The 18,926-nt window shown below is 42.6% G+C and overlaps 1 protein-coding gene across 4 annotated transcripts in view; it reads right to left on the reverse strand.

The window, feature by feature from the left end:
* The window catches only part of GPR156 (G protein-coupled receptor 156), a 131,907-nt gene that overhangs the window by 96,551 nt on the left and 16,430 nt on the right, over positions 1 to 18,926 (reverse strand). The window contains exon 1 of one of the 4 annotated variants that reach the window (XM_012463921.2): positions 34 to 315. The exons of the other annotated variants lie outside the window; for them this stretch is intronic. The gene's annotated coding sequence lies outside the window, so the exon portion shown is untranslated. Of the gene's footprint in view, positions 1 to 33; positions 316 to 18,926 lie in introns of those variants that run through there. 4 annotated transcript variants of the gene reach the window in all.

The raw sequence follows: 18,926 nt of genomic DNA on the forward strand, positions 1-18,926 counted from the left end.
CCAAGGCAGTGGTCTTAGAGGTGTGATACTTACCTCAGTATTTGCAATTCAGTTTCATGCCAATCGATACTTCCAAATCTTCGGAGCATGGTAAACACATGATGTTCCACAATAAAGAAAAAATATGCATAAGCTAGCAGTCTGTGAAACATTCACTTTGTAAATTGTTCATCTTCCAACATATTTTTCTTTTCTACAGTCCTCTCTCGCCACCCCATGCCTCTTTCTCTATTTCCCTATTTAACCTCTTTTCTCCTTAATGTTTTTCTGATTATCATAGAAATTCACACTTCTTAAAACAATCATGAAAAATACAGGTAAGTTAAAAAAATACAAGTAATCATTTATAATGTCATCACTAATATTTTAGGATAGTTTACCCTTTTAAGTACTCTGCATTTGTGTATCTTTGCAAGTGCAAATGAATGTCTTCCAAAATACCTACTATTATGAATGAATATATGGAAATGTGAAAGAGGGGTTTGAACAGACATCCTTTCTGGGACCCAAGCTGTTGTGATATGGCCATGTGTTTTTGTATGTCAAGTTTGTATTCATATTCCTCAGATTGTCTGTGACAGCTGCCTTTGTGTCTCCTCCCTTCCTTTCTCCTCACAGCTGCCTTGGAAGTCAGCAATATTTGCATGTAAAGATTCCCATGGGTGCTTATTTGATCATCTTTTATCCCTGTTTCTCACTTGCAGATAACTAGGTACCCACTATCTCTGTGATCTCAGCATGTTACTACTCTCTTCCTTTTCCCTCTTTCCTGCTGTTATGCTTTCCTCTCCCTCTTTCCTCTGATCTTCTGCATTTATCCTAGCAGCATCCAAAAGCAGGCAGCCATCACTGGCTCATGGACAATCACAGAATAATTGAAATGTCTGTTCAGAAAAGGCACTCGGGTAGTGTGATGATCTGGTTTTGTTCTTTTGCTTAGTCTTGCTTTGGCTATTCAGACTTTTTGGCTGCATATGAGTTTTAGAATAGTTTTTTTTCTAATTCTGTGAAGAATGATGTTAGTAGTCTGATAGGAATAGCATTGAATATATACATTGCTTTGGGCAGTATGGTCATTTCAATGATATTGATTTTTCTAATCGATGAGCATGGGATATTTTTCCATTTATTTGTGTTGTTTCTGATTTTTTTCCGCAGTGTATTGTAGTTCTTTTTGTAGAACTCTTTCACCTCTTTGGTTGGCTGTATTCCTAGGTATTTCATTTTCTTTATGGTTGTTGGAAATGGAATCATGTTCTTAATTTGACTCAGACTGGATGTTAGTGGTATTTAGAAATGCTACTGATTTTTATACATTGATTTTTGCATCCTGAAACCTTGCTAAAATTGTTTTTCAGTCCTAGCAGCCTTTTGGAAGAGTTTTCAGGGTTTTCTAAGTATAGAATTATATCATCAGCAAAGGGAGATAGTTCAACTTCTTCTTTTCTTACTTGGATGCCTTTCATTTCTTTGACTTATCAGACTGTGCTGGCTGAGACTTCTAGCACTACCTTGAATAGGAGTGATGAGAGTGGACATCCTTGCCTTGTTCCAGTTCTCAAGGGGAATGGTTCTAGCTTTTGATCATTCAGTATGATGTTGGCTGTAGGTTTATCAGGGATAGCTCTCTTTATTTTGAGGTATGTCCATTTGACGCCTAGTTCATTGAGGGTTTTTATTATGAAGGGATTTTGGATTTTATCAAAAGCTTTTTCTGTGTCTATTGAGATGACACAGATGATCATATGGTTTTTGCTTTTAATTCTGTTTATATGGTGAATCACATTTATTGATTTGTGTATGTTGAACCAATCATACATCCCAGGAGTAATGTCTGCTTGATCATGATGAATTAACTTTTCGATGTTCTGCTGAATTTGGTTTACTAGTATTTTGTTGAGGATTTTTATGTCTATGCTCATCAGGGATATTGTTCTGAACACAGACGCAAAAAATCATATCTCTTCATCATATCTTTGCCAGATTTGGGTATTAGGCTGATGCTGGCTTCATGGAATGAATTAGGAAGGAGTCCCTGCTCCTCTATTTTCTGTAAGTTTCAGTAGGATTGGTACTAGTTCTTCTTTGTATATATCATAGAATTTGGCTGTGAATCCATCTGGTCCAGGATTTTTTATGGTTGGTAGGGTCTTCTTCTTCCTTTTTTTTTTTTTTTTAAATTACTGATTCAATTTTATAGCTTGATGCTGGTCTATTCAGGGCTTCAATCTCTTCCTGTTCAGTCTTGGGAGATTGTTTCCAGGAACTGATCCATTTCTTCTAGATTTTCTAATTTGTGTATATAGAGTTGTTCATAGTTTTCTCCAAGGATCTTTTGTATTTTTGTAGAATCAGTTGTAATGTCATCATTAGTATTTCTAATTATATTTATTTGGCTCTCCCCCCCCCCCCTCTCTGTCTCTCTCTCTCTCTCTCTCTTTCTTTCTCCCTGCTTTGTTAACCTCACTGGCAGTCTATCAATCTTATTTATTTTTTCAAATAACCAATTCTTGGTTTCACTATCTTTCATATGGATTTTTGCATCTCAATTTCATTAAGTTTTTCTTTAATTTTAGTATTTCTTTTCTTCTGCTAGAGTTGGGATTGGTTTGTCCTTTTCTTTTTAGTTCCTTTAAATGCAAAGTTATATTGTTAATGTGATCTTTCTAACTTATTGATGAAGGCATTTATGGATATAAACTCTCCTCTAAACATTGCTTTCACTGCATCCCAGAGGTCTTCGTAAATTGTGTCCCTATTTTCATTAATTTCAAAAAATTTGCTAGAGTAATCAAAACAGCATGGTACTAGTACAAAAACAGATACAGAGACTAATGGAACAGAATTGAAAGTTCAGAAATAAGGCTGCATACCCACAACCATCTGATCTTCAACATGGCTGACAAAAACAAGTAATGGGGAAAGGACTGCCTATTCAATAAATGGTGCTGGGACTGGTAGCCATATGAAGAAGAATGAAACTAGACCCTTACCTTTCACCGTATACAAAAATTAACTAAATATGGATTAAAGATTTAAATGTAAGACCTCAAACTATAAAAATCCTCAAAGAAAACCTAGAAAATACCCTTATCAACATTGACCTTGGCAAAGAATTTATGGCCAAAGCCCCGGAAAGAACTGCAACAACAAAAATTGACAAGTGGGACCTAGTTAAACTAAAAATCTTCTGCACAGCAAAAGAAACCATTAAGAGGGTAAATCACCTGCAGAATTGGGAGAAAATATTCACAAACTATGCATTTGACAAGGGTGTAATATCCAGAATATATAAGAAACTTAAACAAATCAACAAGCAAAAAGCAAATAACTCTATTAAAAAGTGGGTAGAAAACATGAAAAGACACTTCTCAAAAGAAGACATACAAGTCTGGCAAACAAACATGAAAAAACACTCAGTGTCACTAATCATCAGAGAAATGCAAATAAAACCACAATAAGATACCATCTTACACTAGTCAGAATGGCTGTTGTTAAAAAGTCAAAAAACAGCAGATGCTGACAAGGCTGTGGAGAAAAGGGAGCACTTATACACTGTTGGTGGGAATGTAAATGAGCTCAACCATTGTGGAAAGCAGTTTGGAGATTTCTCAAAAAACTTAAATACAGGCCGGGCGCGGTGGCTCACACCTGTAATCCCAGCACTTTGGGAGGCCAAGGTGGGTGGATCACGAGGTCATGAGATCGAGACCATCCTGGTCAACATGGTGAAACCCCACCTCTACTAAAAATACAAAAAATTAGCTGGGCACGGTGGCGCGTACCTGTAATCCCAGCTACTCAGGAGGCTGAGGCAGGAGAATTGCCTGAACCCAGGAGGCGGAGGTTGTGGTGAGCCGAGATCGCGCCATTGCACTCCAGCCTGGGTAACAAGAGCAAAACGCCGTCTCAAAAAAAAAAAAAAGAAAAAAAAAAAAAACAACTTAAATACAGAGCTACATTAGACCCAACAATCCCATTACATGGTGTATATTCAAAGAAATATAAATCATTCTACCATAAATACACATGCATGCATATGTGCATCACAGCACTATTCACAATAGCAAAGATGTGGAATCAACTTAGGTGCTCATCAACAGTGTGCTGGATGAAGAAAATGTGCTACATAAACACCATAGAATAAAATAGAATGAAATCATGTCCTTTGCAGCAATGTGGATGCAATTGGAGGCCTATCCTAAGTGAATTAATGCAGGAACAGAAAACAAAGTATCATATGTTCTCACTTTTAAGTGGGAGCTAAACATCGAGCACACATGGACATAAACACAAGAATGACAGATACTGAAGACTACTAGAGCAGGGAGAGAGCGGGTGTGGGTTGAAAAACTACCTACTGGGTACTATGCTTATGACCTGGGTCAAATTTACCTATGTAACAATCCTACACATGCATCCTCTGAATGTAAAATAAAGGCTGAAACTTTAAAAAAAGAAAAGGCCCTCAATTAAGCATGTACCCTATTTACCTGTTCAGCCGAAAGACTAATTAACACAGCACTTCAGAGATTCCACCTCACACAGAAAATCAGGAATATTTTCATAAGAGCCAAGAAAGGCTTTGTTGGTCTGAAGTCCTGCCAGACCAGTGCCTTTAGGCCCTTACCACACCTTCAATCTAGACCACATGTTTAGGCCCTTGGCATTTCCCTAATTAAGACATCTACTTCTGCCTTCCCTTTCAAGATTTTCCCAATAACTCTTAGAAAATCAAGATGGAGAGCTGGCAGTGCTGACTGATGGTCTGACATTTCAGTGTAGGCAGATGACAACATGAAGACCCAGAACATACTTTCCTGGGTGTTTTCAAAGTCACTGAAACCCCAAGCTACCCATGGCAGCAGAATAGCAATTCCAACCAGCAAAGCCCTGGGCAGAATAGTGAAGGTCCTCCCTTGCCCTTTCCTATCCTTGACCCAAGAAATCCCTTTTCATCATCAGAACTCCAGAGCTTTCTGGCTAATCTTTACATAGAGATTTCTGGCTAATCTCTACATCTCTACAAAGCTCCTCACTGCAGGACAGAAGACTGACTTTCCCAGGGCACTCGTTTCCACAGTTATTTCTTCCCAATGACAACATAAAGTATAGATGACTGACATATTTAACACTCCTCTTTTCTTCACTATTTTTATTATGGGTTAAAAAATAAACATCCTGAGGCATTTTTGAATAGGAATCTGCAACCCAAAGGAAGAAGACACAAGGAAGACCTCAACTGCCCCAGTTACCTCTCTGGTCATAGCCCAATGGCCTGGTCAAAGCAGGCCTGGGCTTTGGGGGAATGATTGGCCAGCCTCATCATTTAGCTCTCAGTTGCCTGGCACCCATGTCTGAGGTATACTGGCCCAAATTTGGGTTCAGGTGATAAGGGAGTACTTAGAACCTTGCAACTACCCCAGCTGAGGCAAAGTGGTCATGAAGGAGACTAGAGGATGCTTGGATTCAGCCTGACTCAGAATATTCTGAGTGTATGTGTGCTGGGGGTAGGAAGGTGGCTGGTGAGGCCTGTTTCTGGTCAGTCCTAGGAGTATACTGAGTGAATCTAACCTCCTCTAGTTTACCTCTCTTAGAGTAGGCTGCATAGAGTCTTTGTACCATACTGAACACAGCAGAATATTGTGGAAGTACCTTGGACATAAACATACCTCAAGACCTTGCCTGGGGTGGATATACTTTCCAAGAACTGCTCAAAATGTAACCCAATCTCTGGTCGAAAGTTATGTGGCCCTCCAGCAAACAGACCAAAGTCCAGACTCCTGTGGCCTTCATAAGCTGCCCTTTGGCTCTCCTGCTTTATCTTTTGCTGCAACCCTGTCCTGACCCGCATTCACCCACCTTCTCTCCTTACTCACACCACACCGGCACTTCGGCCCTCACTCAAATATCTATTTATGCTATTCTGACTCTCTGGAAAGGCGCTTCTACACTGCAGCTGCCAGTCAAAGAGGCACACCTCCTTCAGAACCTGACTCAAAGCCACTTCATCCTTGAAGGGAAATGTTGACTCCACCTGGAATAGCTCTCTGTCTCTACGTGGAAACCCTGCCTAGCTTCCACTCCTACTCTCATTCTCTCATAGCAGGTTGTGATAATTATAGCAGTCAGCACAGTTATCTCATATGAGGCTCGTCCACATGAGTGTCAAAGGAACAGGGCTTTTTACAATGCTGATTCCCCCATTCTTCCACTTGGAATGAAGGCATCCCAACATTCCTCTCATTTTAACAAGTTCTTTTCGCTCTCCTCTCTGGATTGATGCCTTTGTAGGTATTATAATAATAGGCTCCTCTTTACTCAAGCCATTTTTATCAGTACATGTAGTCTTTCTCCTGATACAGATATTATTAATGTCAGTTTTTTTGTGTGCTCATTCTTCTCCATCCCTAGAAAGCAAGGTATCTGTGTGGTAGGGTTCAATAACACAGGGTGTTCTCAGGCCGTATCATCGATCACTGTCTGAGTTCTTCCCAATTATGACATGCATCTCAGAAAAACGCCTTGAGAAGTTTAGATGGAAACCAATGCCCTGTGGAAATACATAAATATTTTATCAGGCTCTGAACAAGACTCTTGCTCATGAATGTTTAAACCCCTCAGTAGCATAATACTCAGAGGCTGATTAGAGTGAACTTGTGCTGGGATGGGGAAGCTGAGAGGAGGAAGGAAATACAACAGCAATGGCAGCAGGCATTCTACAGTGTCTCTTTCAAGGATGTAAAGCACCTAAGAGTGCACTGGAGGGCTCCCTAATTTGTTAGACACTCATTTTTCATTTTCCAAGTGCTGTCCCTCTAAAATGGGAAGCAGGTCAGCTCCCAGCAAAGCTGTCTAGAGAGAGCACTGGCTGGGGTGCACGCAGGCTGCTATATCAGTTACAGCCCCCATAACCTTGCCATATTTCTCTCAGCATTGGTGGCACAAGGAAGATTTTCATATAAAGTATAGAAGACTCAAGATGAGGCAGATCCTTTATAGATTCACAGCAGCTTTATTCAAAATAGTCACAAACTCGCAACAACCAAAGTGTCTATCAACAAGAGAACGGATAAACACATATTCATACAATGAATACTACCTTGGAATAGAAAGAAATGAACTACTGATACACTCAATGGCACAGATGAATCTCATAGACATTGTGTAGGACAAAAAGAAGCCAAATACAAGAATGTATACTAAGTAACTGCACTTCTATGAAGTTCAGGAACTATCAACACTAATCTATGATATTAGAAATCAAAACAAGATTTGCTGCTTCTGTATGGTGGGGGTGACTAGAAAGAGACAAAGGAAAAATTCTGTGACTGAAATATTTTATGTCTTGTTTGGGATGTGGGTTTGTCAAAACTGGCCCAGCTATTAGCATAGGATTCAGCTGAGAAGTGCTGCGTGGATAAAAGAGGCCACTGATCTCCAGGGTCATCATTTACCTATAAAATATTGATTAACTTGAATTATGAATTACCTGAAAGGGCTTCTAGTACTTTACCAAGTGTTCTGCCACCCTTATGGGAGTCAATGCTTTATTTGTGTAATTTAATTACCTAATGAATCCAAGTTTTTAATTGCTCATAATACACCAAACAGGAGCACAACCATAAATAAGACAAAAAATTCCTTGTCTTGATGGAGTTTACATTAGAGTGGGGAATATGCCCAATTAACAAGGAAACAGATATACTATATAGCGTCAGGGAGTGCTAAGTGCCATGAAGAATAAAGCAGGGTCAGAGGACAGGGAGTGACCACAAGTGGTTTTAGATCAGGTGGCCATCATTGCAGAGGGTAATATGAAAAGAAACCAGAAAGAGCTGAGAAAAGAAGCAGTGCCAGTGTCTGAAGGAAGAGTGTTCAGGCAGAGGGAAGAGCAAGGACAATGGCAAGCGAGAGGACAGGCATAGAATGAGGTCACCAGACCAGATCACATGGGGCTGGTAAGCCCTGATGGAGAGTTAAAGGTTATTCACAGTGTGAGGGGAAGCCATTGGAGGGTGTTAAGCAGGGGAGTGATATAATACAACTAACTGACGTTTTAAAAATGGGAAAAAGAAGGCAATTAAGAGGTCTGCTCAAGATTCTTATGGAAAGTCAGAAAAATAAGATCCATATACTTTTCTTAAAATGTTAATATCCTTCACACATCTATATCTGAAGCACCTTCTGATTCAAGCTCTGCCCAGGACCACATCACATATGTCTGAATTCTAAACACTGATTTTTATTAACAAGTTTATGTTTTAAGATAATAAGTTTATAAAATGAGAGATAGATAACATCTCTGTATGTCTAAAATTTTTAATAATAAAGTACTGGAGGCGAAAGATGAGATAGTGATTTGCATCCTTATCAGGCAAAATTCATCAGCAACTAAACAAGAATGTTCTGATTCTCAAGACCTTTCTGCAAAATAAAGGCTCTGATTTTTATTTAAACTAAACGTAGAATATTCCTTTCAACCCCCAAATCCACCTTCACAGCCCAAGTTAGTCCACGTTGCACTGTTTCTGCAGCATGTCAGAGCCTCTGGCTTCTTTCCTGTCTCCCACTTCCCCCAATTAACCTCTGAAACCTACTTGAGAATGGAATAAAATGCAAATTCAGGGAGAAGGATGCAGTTTTCAGAGAGGGCCTCATCCTCCTCCTACCCTGTATGGAAATTCCCTTATGGTTAAACAACAAAAATGGAAATATTAAAACCCTCAACTGGAACAAACACTTAAGCACTTAGTATCCTTTCCAGAGAATCTGTTTCCCTCAGTCATTATTTTTTCACTCTTTTGAGAGCCTTCTAGGCTGGAAGTTGTTTCATCGCAGCCATCCTGGGTCTCTCCTAGATCACATTACTGCCTTCACCAGGCTTAAAGTTCTATATCCCCAGGCTATCATAACTTTGCCTCTGACCAGGTTCAATTCTAGATTTTACTGGGGAATGGGAAGAAGCTAAAAACTAGGAGTGGAAGAGAAGGGGAAATAGAGGGAACATTCCAGAGACAGTAGTGTCCCTGAAGGGGAATTAAGTTGGCAAAATGGGGACCAAAAAGCTACCTCCATTCCTCCCAACAGACCCCTAACTCAAGCAAAGCCTGCTAAAGCACTTTATTCTCCAGACTCAAATTGCCTTAACCTGTGCTTCCTTAGCCATTTAGTCACAGGCCCATTTGCTCCACCTGCACCAATGAAAGAAGCACTGTTTTTGCAAGCCGGGCTGCTACCCACACTGTGAGGACACTGTGCAGAATTCAGCCACTGGTAGAGAAAAGCAAGTTTTTCTTTGCAGGCCTTGCTGCCTAATACAACTATATCAACAATTTTTCCAGCTGTGTAACCCCCATCTGAAAATCTTTCCCTTTTACCTAGGGATGCAAAAAGGTAATGTTGTCCTCCATATCTGGGTTTAAAGAACTACACTAGGGAAGACATTTCATGATAGGCTAGGACATCATTTACCTCTTATTCAAACATGCATGTACCTAGAAAACCAACAAAGGGGTAAGTTATGCCATGCCATGACTTCTCTTCCCAGATTTCTATCCTGAGATGTAAACAAAATTCGATTTTAAAAACTTCAAGGTTTGTATTCTTCACGAGCACATGGATACCTTGAGTTCTACCTAGAGGCCTCTAGTTCTGACAGAGCCAACTTGGAAACAGCTGCTTGCCAGGTACAAGGACGCTGCAGCTCCCAGGTGATTCTCATGCCCAGGAGCAAGGCAGCCCAACAGACGCAGTGTAATAAAATTGTCCCTTTTCAGGACTTTGCCATCCCCATGGGGGAGCCCATCGTGCCCGCCACTCTGCACCCTGAGGGTGAACATACCCTGCATAGCAGATTCAGGGTAAGGAGACTCTGGAAAGTCTACAGGCGGTGGGAAACTGTTCCGGGATCTCTCATTTTCAGCACAACCGGTCGCTTATTCAGCAGAAAAGCCACCGCCCCATCTTTACACCAAATTACAGTACTCTCCTGTTTCTTCCCCTGAAATTGCCACTCGCATCCCTGATGAATGACCCGTGCTCACCTCAAGTTCCTAAGAGAGTTTCTTCACCGGTTCCAAAGAAACAGCCCAGATTCTGGAAAGGAGAGAAAGCCCCTCCCCCTTTCTACTTTCATTTAATAATTAAGTATTTGAAATTCTGAGCATCCTTCAGGTCGCTGTGCTCACCTCATCGGTGTCGGACCGCGGAGAAACGCCAAGCCCGCTGCTGTGTGCAGGACGCCCAAGGTCCCCTGGCGTCTCGAGGGTTTGCAGGGCGGCAAGGGGCGGGCCCGGGCAGAGACAGAGGCCGCGCCGGGAGCCGGGCGTGGAGGCGGCAGGACGGCGGCGACGGCCTCTGCGGTGGTCGCGAGGCGCGGGGCGTCTCTGGCCAAGGCACTGGCTGGGCCGCGCCTGCCCGCCCCTCCCTGGCGCCGCCCGCGTGGCGCGCCCAGATCCAGCTCTCCTGCGAGGGCCGGAAAGGCTCCGGGACCTGCAGACTCCACGCGCCGCGGGGCTCCTCCAGCTCCCGGGATCTTTTTACCTCCTTGGCCGCGGAGTCTCCAGGGACAGCCCCGCCTCCGACCGCCTCCTCGGAGACCTTCCCTCGGTGGGCGCCTTCCCCTCAGCGCCCCTTCCCGGGCCTCCAGCCAGCACCTGCCGGAGGAGCTGGCCCCGGGGCTGAGGAGCTTCAGGCTCGGGTCCCAAACCGGACTCGGTAAGGAGACGAGAAGGATTCTCCGCGAATGCTCATTTTAATTTCTGGAGTGGGATCGGAGTTACCAATTAGTTTTCTTATTTTATACTCTCTGGGGTTGCCAAATTCTTTACGTTGAGTTTTGGCTTATTTTATAATCGGAAAGACAAGTACGTTTCTTTTTCAAAGAATGCTAACAGGAGACCATAAGCAAGATGTTTCCACCCAGCCCACTGTCCTCCGCTTTTAAAAATATGTGTGAGATGTTGTGTTTAAGACACACTCAAGGAGAAACATAGAGGCGAGACCTGGAAAGGGTCCTGGGAATCCAATTAGACTTTTCATATTATATTTAATTTTCATTCACTTAAAAATCTCAGACCTATTAATGTGCATTAGGACATCCCACATTTTTACAAGTGCTTAGAGGAAATCTTTGGTTGTAGAGGAGAAGAGAGAGGCCAGGTCCGCAGACCTGGGACAAGACAGTGGCGCCATTCTTAGCTGCTTTACACACTATAATACCCAAAGACTTCTTTTCACAGGATTCTACTGAGGGGGGAAACAAGAGGAAGAAAGAAAGATAGACAAGGTTTCCTCAAGGCAGTAAGCAAAAAGCTGTTTTCTCAGGAGAATGAATGATGTCTGAGATTTTACCCAGGACTCTCCAGATCTCTCATTCTACACAGCCAGACCCTTTCATTTGGAACGTGCAGAAACTGAGGAGGGCCACGTGTTCCCTCCCTGGGAGCTGTCTAAGTTCAAAAGAGGCGGGTCCATCTTTTTTCCCTAGGAGAGCTGACTGCAGAGTCTAGAACCAAATCTTCAGTTCTGTGATTCTAGATTGAGGATTTGCCTTTCTGATCTCTGTGGGGCTTTTATTTTACCTGGGAATTCCTCCGGGCTCTACACCTGTTATTCTCATCAACCCCCTCTATATTCTGCAAGATATTGAAATCTTTCTCCCAGCTTGGCCCCCAACCTCCAATCCCAGTGTTCTCTTTTGTCAGATTGGAGTATTTCCAACCCCTCAGTTGCCAGACACTGAAGGTTTTCATCTTCGCATCCTCCCACCAGGCCTGCCATGTTTACCTCTGAAATGTTTCTAGAAACTGTGCCCTTGTCTGCATTCTCACACAGCTGCTCTTGATATGCTGCTCTTTATCTGGGCTGAATTGTTTCAATAATTTCCTAACTGATTTTCTTGCTCCTGTCTCTTCCCACTACCAAAACAGACTTAAGAATGTCACTCCCTTGACAAAACAAGCCAACATCCTCTATCCTCTTCCCCACTCCCAAACCTGCAGTAACTTTGCTATGCAGTTGTAATACAGTGTAAACGTTCACAAGGATGGGGAGTGGCCAAGATGGCCTAACAGAAGCAGGTAATGTGTGTGGTTCTCGCTCGTGGAGAGGAACAGAAGGGACGAGTAGATACAACACCTTCAGCTGAAACATTCCGGGTATTCACATTGGGATTAATCAAGGGAACAACTTGACCCACAGAGAACAAAGAAAAGCAAGACAGAACAACAGCCCACCTGGGAACAACAGGGAGTCAGGGGATCCTCCCCCACCCAGGAAGCAGTGAGTGAACCAGCGACCCCAGAAACCATGTTTCTCCCACATATCTTTGCAACCCTTGGGTCAGGAGATCTCCTTTGAATTCACTCCACAAGCACTAGGGCCTTCAGTCTTCAGTCTGGCAGACATGGAGTCTCAGCAGAGCAGCCACTCAGGCATGCGTGGAGACCCTGGTACCTTAGATACTTGGGCCTTCTGGCAAAAGTAGCTGCAGCTCCTGTAAAGTGGGAGTTAAGACTCCTGTACATACCCCTAGAAAAGAGACTGAATCCAGGGGGCAGAGCAGCAACAGCCCACAGGGCCCACTTCCACAGCACCTCACACAAGATAAGACCCACTGGCTTGGAATTGTAGCCAGCTACCAGTAGTGACATAGCATTTTCCTAAGAAGGAGCTCCCAGGGGAGGGGTAGGCCAATATCTTTGCTGTTCAGGAGCCTTAGCTGTTCTAGCCTTCGGGGTTTGGAGAGTCTGAGATGACCCAGGGCGATAGGGATACACCAGCACAACACAGCTGCTCTACCAAAATGTGGTCAGACTGCTGCTTTAATTGGGTGCCCAATCCCATTCCTACTCACTGGGTGTGACCTCCCAACTGGGGCCTCCAGTCACCTCCACCTGAGCTCTTCAGCTGGCAGAGATCTGAATTCCCCCTGGGATGGTGCTCCCAGAGGGAAATGTAGGCTGCTATCTTTGCTGTTTGGGTGACTTAGCTGTTCTAGACTTTGGGCTGTGGAGTGTCTGAGGTGACTGGGAGCTGAAGTGGCCCCCTAGCACAGCACAGCTGCTCTACAGAAACGTGGTCAGACTGCTTTTTTAAGTGGTCCCATCCTGTTCCTCCTCACTGGGTGGGACCTCCCAACCGGGGTCTTTAGCCATTTCCTACAGGTGCCTTTGGGACGGCAACAGATCCATACCTCCCTGGGACAAAGCTCCCAGTGGAAAGGACTGGCTGCCATCTTTGCTGTATCACAACCTTCACTGGTGACACCTCCAGGTTCTGGAAAATCTGAGGTGACTAGGGACTACAGCAGGCCCTAAGCATACCACAACAGCCCTACAGAAAAGTGGTCAGAGTGTTTTGTGGATGCCTGTTCCCATATCTCTTCACCGGGTAGGTCCTCCAGGCCTAGGCCTCCAGCCATCCCCAACCAGAGCTATCCAGCCAGTACCAACTCAGCAACTCCCAGGACAGTGCCTCCAGGAGTAACTGAAAGCCTCTCAGCCACTGATTCTGCTGTGGAACTGCCCTTGCCACCCTCAGACTAAAGAAGGAGCAAAGACCCTAAGTGCCTTATCTATACCAACAAGCTGCAGTAGACACAAGGAAAGGGGGCCAGTCCATACCCCATGGGTTTCACATACCCCTCACCAGACAGGGAACCCCTGGCTTGGGCCCAAAGCACAAACCCTCCATCTTGTGCTGATTGCACTGAGCAATTGCTAATCTTCATTTCTCTGGGTAGAGCCCCCAGAGAAATGACACTTGTGGCAAATGACATTTGGCCACAATCACTACTAAGATCTCTTTCTCTGCTACCTCTAGGCTGAGGAAGAAACATAAACACTGAGATTGCTCCAGAGATGCAGTGGGCAGTCCAGGAGTGCTAAGTCATGAACTCTAGCCAGCACTCAGTGGAGAGAGGAACCCACACTTTCAGAGCACTGACAGGGAACACAGCTGCAACTGTGAAGAAACATACTGGAGCAGGAGTTTACCAACTGACCAGTAAGTCTAAGTGTCACCTGCAGGATCACACCCCAAAGCTTCGACATCAACAATACCTCACTAACATACCCACCTCTAAAACCAGAGACAAGAAGTCAGCTTCAATAAAGACCCTACACAAAGCCTCAGCACAGTGAAAACATCCAGAAAAGAAGTCTATTGACTGTACTCAATCTACATTGCAGTTAAATGAACATCCACATGCAGAGATGAAAAGAACTCAATGCAAGAACTCTGGTTACTCAAATGGCCAGAATATTATACATCCTCCAAACAATCACACCAATTCTCCAGCAAGAGTTCTTAACCAGGCTGAACTGGCTGGAATAACAGAAATAGAATTCAGAATATGGATAGGAACAAAGAGATCATCAAGATTCAGGAGGATGGCAAAATCCAATCCAAGGAAGATAAGAATCACAATAAAATAATACAGGTGCTGAAGGATGAAGTAGCAGCTATGAAAAAGAACCTAATGAGTCTGACAGAGCTGAATAACACAATACAAGAATTTCACAATATGGGCCAGGTGCAGTGGTTCACACCTGTAATCCCAGCACTTTGGGAGGCCGAGGCAGGTGGATCACCTGAGGTCAGGAGATCGAGACTAGGCTGGCCAATATGGTGTAACCCCATCTCTACTAAAAATACAAAAATTAGCCAGGTGTGGTGGCAGGTGCCTGTAATCCTAGCTACTCGGGAGGCTGAGACATGAGAATTGGTTGAACCCGGGAGGCAGAGGTTGCAGTGAGCCATTGCACTCTAGCCTGGGCAACAGAGCAAGATTCCATCTCTTTTTTTTTTTTTTTTTTTTTTTGAGACGGAGTCTTGGTCTGTTGCTAGGCTGGAGTGCAGTGGTGCAATCTCGGCTGACTACAACCTCCCTTTCCTGGGTTCAAGCGATTCTTCCGCCTCAGCCTCCCGAGTAGCTGGGACCACAGGCGCGTGCCACCATGCCCGGCTAATTTTTGTATTTTTAGTAGAGATGGGGTTTCACCATGTTGGCCAGGATGGTCTCGATCGCTTGACCTCATGATCTGCTCACCTCAGCCTCCCAAAGTGCTGGGATTACAGGCGTGAGCCACTGCGCCCGGCTGATTCCATCTCAAAAAATAAAAATAAAAAAAAAAGGCCAGTTGCAGTGGCTTATGCCTGTAATACCAATGCTTTGGGAGGCAGAGGCAGGTGGATCACCTGAGGTCAGGAGTTTGAGACCAGCCTGGGCAACATGGTGAGATCTTGTCTCTACTAAAAATACAAAAATTAGCTGCATGTGGTGGTGCACACCTGTAATCCAGCTACTTGGGAGGCTGAGGCAGGAGAATCGCTTGAACCCAGGAGGTGGAGGTTGCAATGGGCTGAGATTGCACCATTGCACTCCAGCCTGGGTGGTAGAGTGAGACTCCATCTCAAAACAACAACAACTACAATAACAATAAGAATTTCACAATTCAATTACAAATATTAACAGCAGAATAAACCAAGCTGAGGAAAGAATCTCAGAACTTGAAGACTGGGTCTTTGAAATAAGACAGACAAAAATAAAAAAAAAAAGAATAAAAATGAATGAGCAAACCTCTGAGATATATGGGATTATGTAGAGTCCAAATCTATGAATCATTGGCTTGCTTGAAAGGGAGGGGGAGAAAGCAAACAACTTGGAAAATATATTTCAGGATATCATTTATGAAAACTTCCCCAACCTTGCTAGAGAGGTCAACAGTCAAATTTGGGAAATATAGAGAACTCTTGCAAGATTCTACACAAGAAGATCATCCCCCAAGACACATAATCATCAGATTTTCTAAGGCTGAAATGAAAGAAAGAATGTTAAAGGCAGCTAGAGAGAAAGGGCAGTTTACCTACAAAGGGATCCAAATCAGGCTAACAGTGCGCCTCTCAGCTGAAGCCCTATAAGCCAGAAGAAATTGGGGTCTCTATTCAACAATCTTCTTTTTTTTTTTTTTTTTTTTGACGTGGAGTATCACTCTGTCACCCAGGCTGGAGTGCAGTGGTGCAGTCCTGGCTCACTGCAACCTCTGCCTCCCAGATTCAAGTGATACACCTGCCTCAGCCTCCAAATAGCTGGGGGTTATAGGCGCCCACCACCATGCCCAGCTAATTTTTTTATTTTTAGTAGAGATAGAGTTTTGCCATGTTTGCCAGGTTGGGATACTTAACATTCTTAAAGAAAAGACTTCTATCAAAAATTTCACATCCAGCCTAACTGAGCTTCCTAAGTGAAGGAGAAATAAGATACTTTTTAGATAAGCAAATGTTGAGGGACTTCATTGCCACTAGACCTGCCTTACAAGAGATCTTGAAAGGAGTACTAAATATAGAAAGGAAAAATTGCTATCAGCTTATACAAAAACACACTTAAACACACAGACCAGGTCACTGTAAAGCAACCACACACACAAGCCAACATAGTAACCAGCTAACAGCACAATGACAGGATCAAATCCACACATAACAGTACTAACATTAAATGTAAATGGGCTAAATGTCCCACTTAAAGGATACAGAGTGGCAAGCTGGATAAAAAAGCAAGACCCAATTGTCTGCTGTCTTCAGGAGATCATCTCACATGTAATGACACTCATGGGCTCCTAATAAACGGATGGAGAAAAATCTACCAAGCAAATGAAAAACAGAAATAAGCAGGGGATGCAATCCTAATTTCAGAAAAAAACAGATTTCAAACCAACAAAGATTTAAAAAGACAAGGAAGGGCATTCCATTATGGTAAAGGGTTTAATTCAACAAGAAAACTTAACTATCCTGAATATATATGCACCCAACACAGGAGCATCCAGATTCATAAAGCATGTTCTTAAAGACCTACAAAGAGATACCCTGGCACACAATAATAGTGGGAGACTTCAACACTGCACTGGCAGTATTAGACAGATCATTGAGGCAGAAAATTAACAAAGATATTCAGGACCTAAACTCAGCATTGGAGCAAATGGATCTAATAGACCTTTTCAGAAGTCTCCACCCCAAAACAACAGAATATACATTCTTCTCATTGCCACATGGCACATACTCTAAAATTGACCACATAATTGGACATAAAACAGCCCTCAACATATATAAAAGAACCAAAATCATATCAAACACAGTGTAATAAAAACAGAAGTTAACACAATGAAAATTGCTCAAAACCATACAATCACATAAAAATTAAACAAGATGCTCCTGAATGACTTTTGGGTAAATAATTAAATTAAGGCAGAAATCAAGATGTTCTTTGAAAATAATGAAAACAAAGATACAACATACCAGAACCTCTGGGACACAGCTAAGGCAGTATTAAGCAGGAAATTCATAGTACCCACATCAAAAAGTTAGAAAGATATCAAATTAACAACCTAACATCACAATGGAAAAAATTAGGGAAGCAAGAACAAATCAGCACCAAAGCTAGCAGAAAACAAGAAATAACAAAAATCAGGCAGGGTTTGGTAGCTCACGCCTGTAATCCTAGTACTTTTGGAATCCGAGATGGGTGGATCATTTGAGGTCAGGAGTTTGAGACCATTCCTACAGAAACTATTCCAAAAAAGTGAGGAGGAGGGGCTTCTCCCCAACTCATTCTATGAGGCCAGCATCATCTGGCTACCAAAATTTGTCAGAGATACAACAAAAAAAGAAAACTTGAGGCCAATATCCCTGAGGAACACTGATGCGAAAATCCTCAATAAAATACTAGCAAACTGAATCTAGCAGCACATCAAAAAACTAATCCACCATGACCAAGTCAGCTTCATCCAAAGGATGCAAGATTGTTTCAACATAAGAAAATCAATAAATGTGATTCATCACATAAACAGAACTAAGGGCAAAAACTATGTGATCATCTCAATAGATGCAGAAAAGGCTTTCAATAAAATTCAACATCTCTTCATGTTAAAAACTCTCAACAAATTAGGTATTGAAGGAACATACCACAAAATACTAAAAGCCATCTGTGACAAACCCACAGCCAACATCATACTTAAGGGCAAAAGCTGGAAGCATTCCCCTTGAAAAGCAACACAAAACAAGAATGCCCTCTCTCACCACTCCTATTCAACACAATATTAGAAGTCCTAGCTAAGAGTAGTCAGACAAGAAAAAGAAATAAAGGACATCCAAATAGGAGGAGAGTAAGTCAAACTATCTGCAGATAACGTGATTCCATATCTAGAAAACCCTATTGTCTTGGCCCCAAAGCTCCTTCAGCTGAAAAAGAACTTCAGCAAAGTTACAGGATGTAAAATCAATATACAAAAATCACTAGCATTCCTATATACCAACAACAACCAGACTGAGAGTCAAATCAGAAAGGCGGTCCCATTCACAATCACCACACACACACAAATAGAATACCTAGGAATATAGCTAACCAGAGAGGTGAAAGATCTCTACAGTGAGAATTATAAAACACTGCTCAAGAAATCAGAGATGACCCAAATGAACAGAAAAACATTCCATGCTCATGGATAGGAAGAATCAGTGTCATTAAAATGGCTATAATGCCCAAAGCAACTTACAGATTCAATGCTATCCCTATTAAAACTACCAATGACATTTTTCATAGAACAATCAAAAATTATTTTAAAATTTGTATGGAACCAAAAAAAGAGCCTAAATAGCCAAAGCAATCCTAAGCAAAAAGAACAAACCTGAAGGAATCATACTACCCAACTTCAAACTATACTGCAAGGCTACAATGAACAAAACAACATGGTACTGGTACAAAACTGGCCACTTAGACCAATGGACAAAACAGAGACCCCAGAAATAAGGCTGACCATCTGATCTTTTACAAAGCTACCAAAACCAGCAATGGGGGAATGACTCCCTATTTATTAAATGGTGCTGTGATAACTGACTAGCCATATGCAGAAGACTGAAGCTGAACCTCT

This window comes from Aotus nancymaae, unplaced genomic scaffold (genome assembly GCF_030222135.1).
Source record: "Aotus nancymaae isolate 86718 unplaced genomic scaffold, 86718_ANA_hifiasm-v0.15.2.pri h1tg000011l, whole genome shotgun sequence".
Classification (NCBI taxonomy): Eukaryota; Metazoa; Chordata; class Mammalia; order Primates; family Aotidae; genus Aotus; species Aotus nancymaae.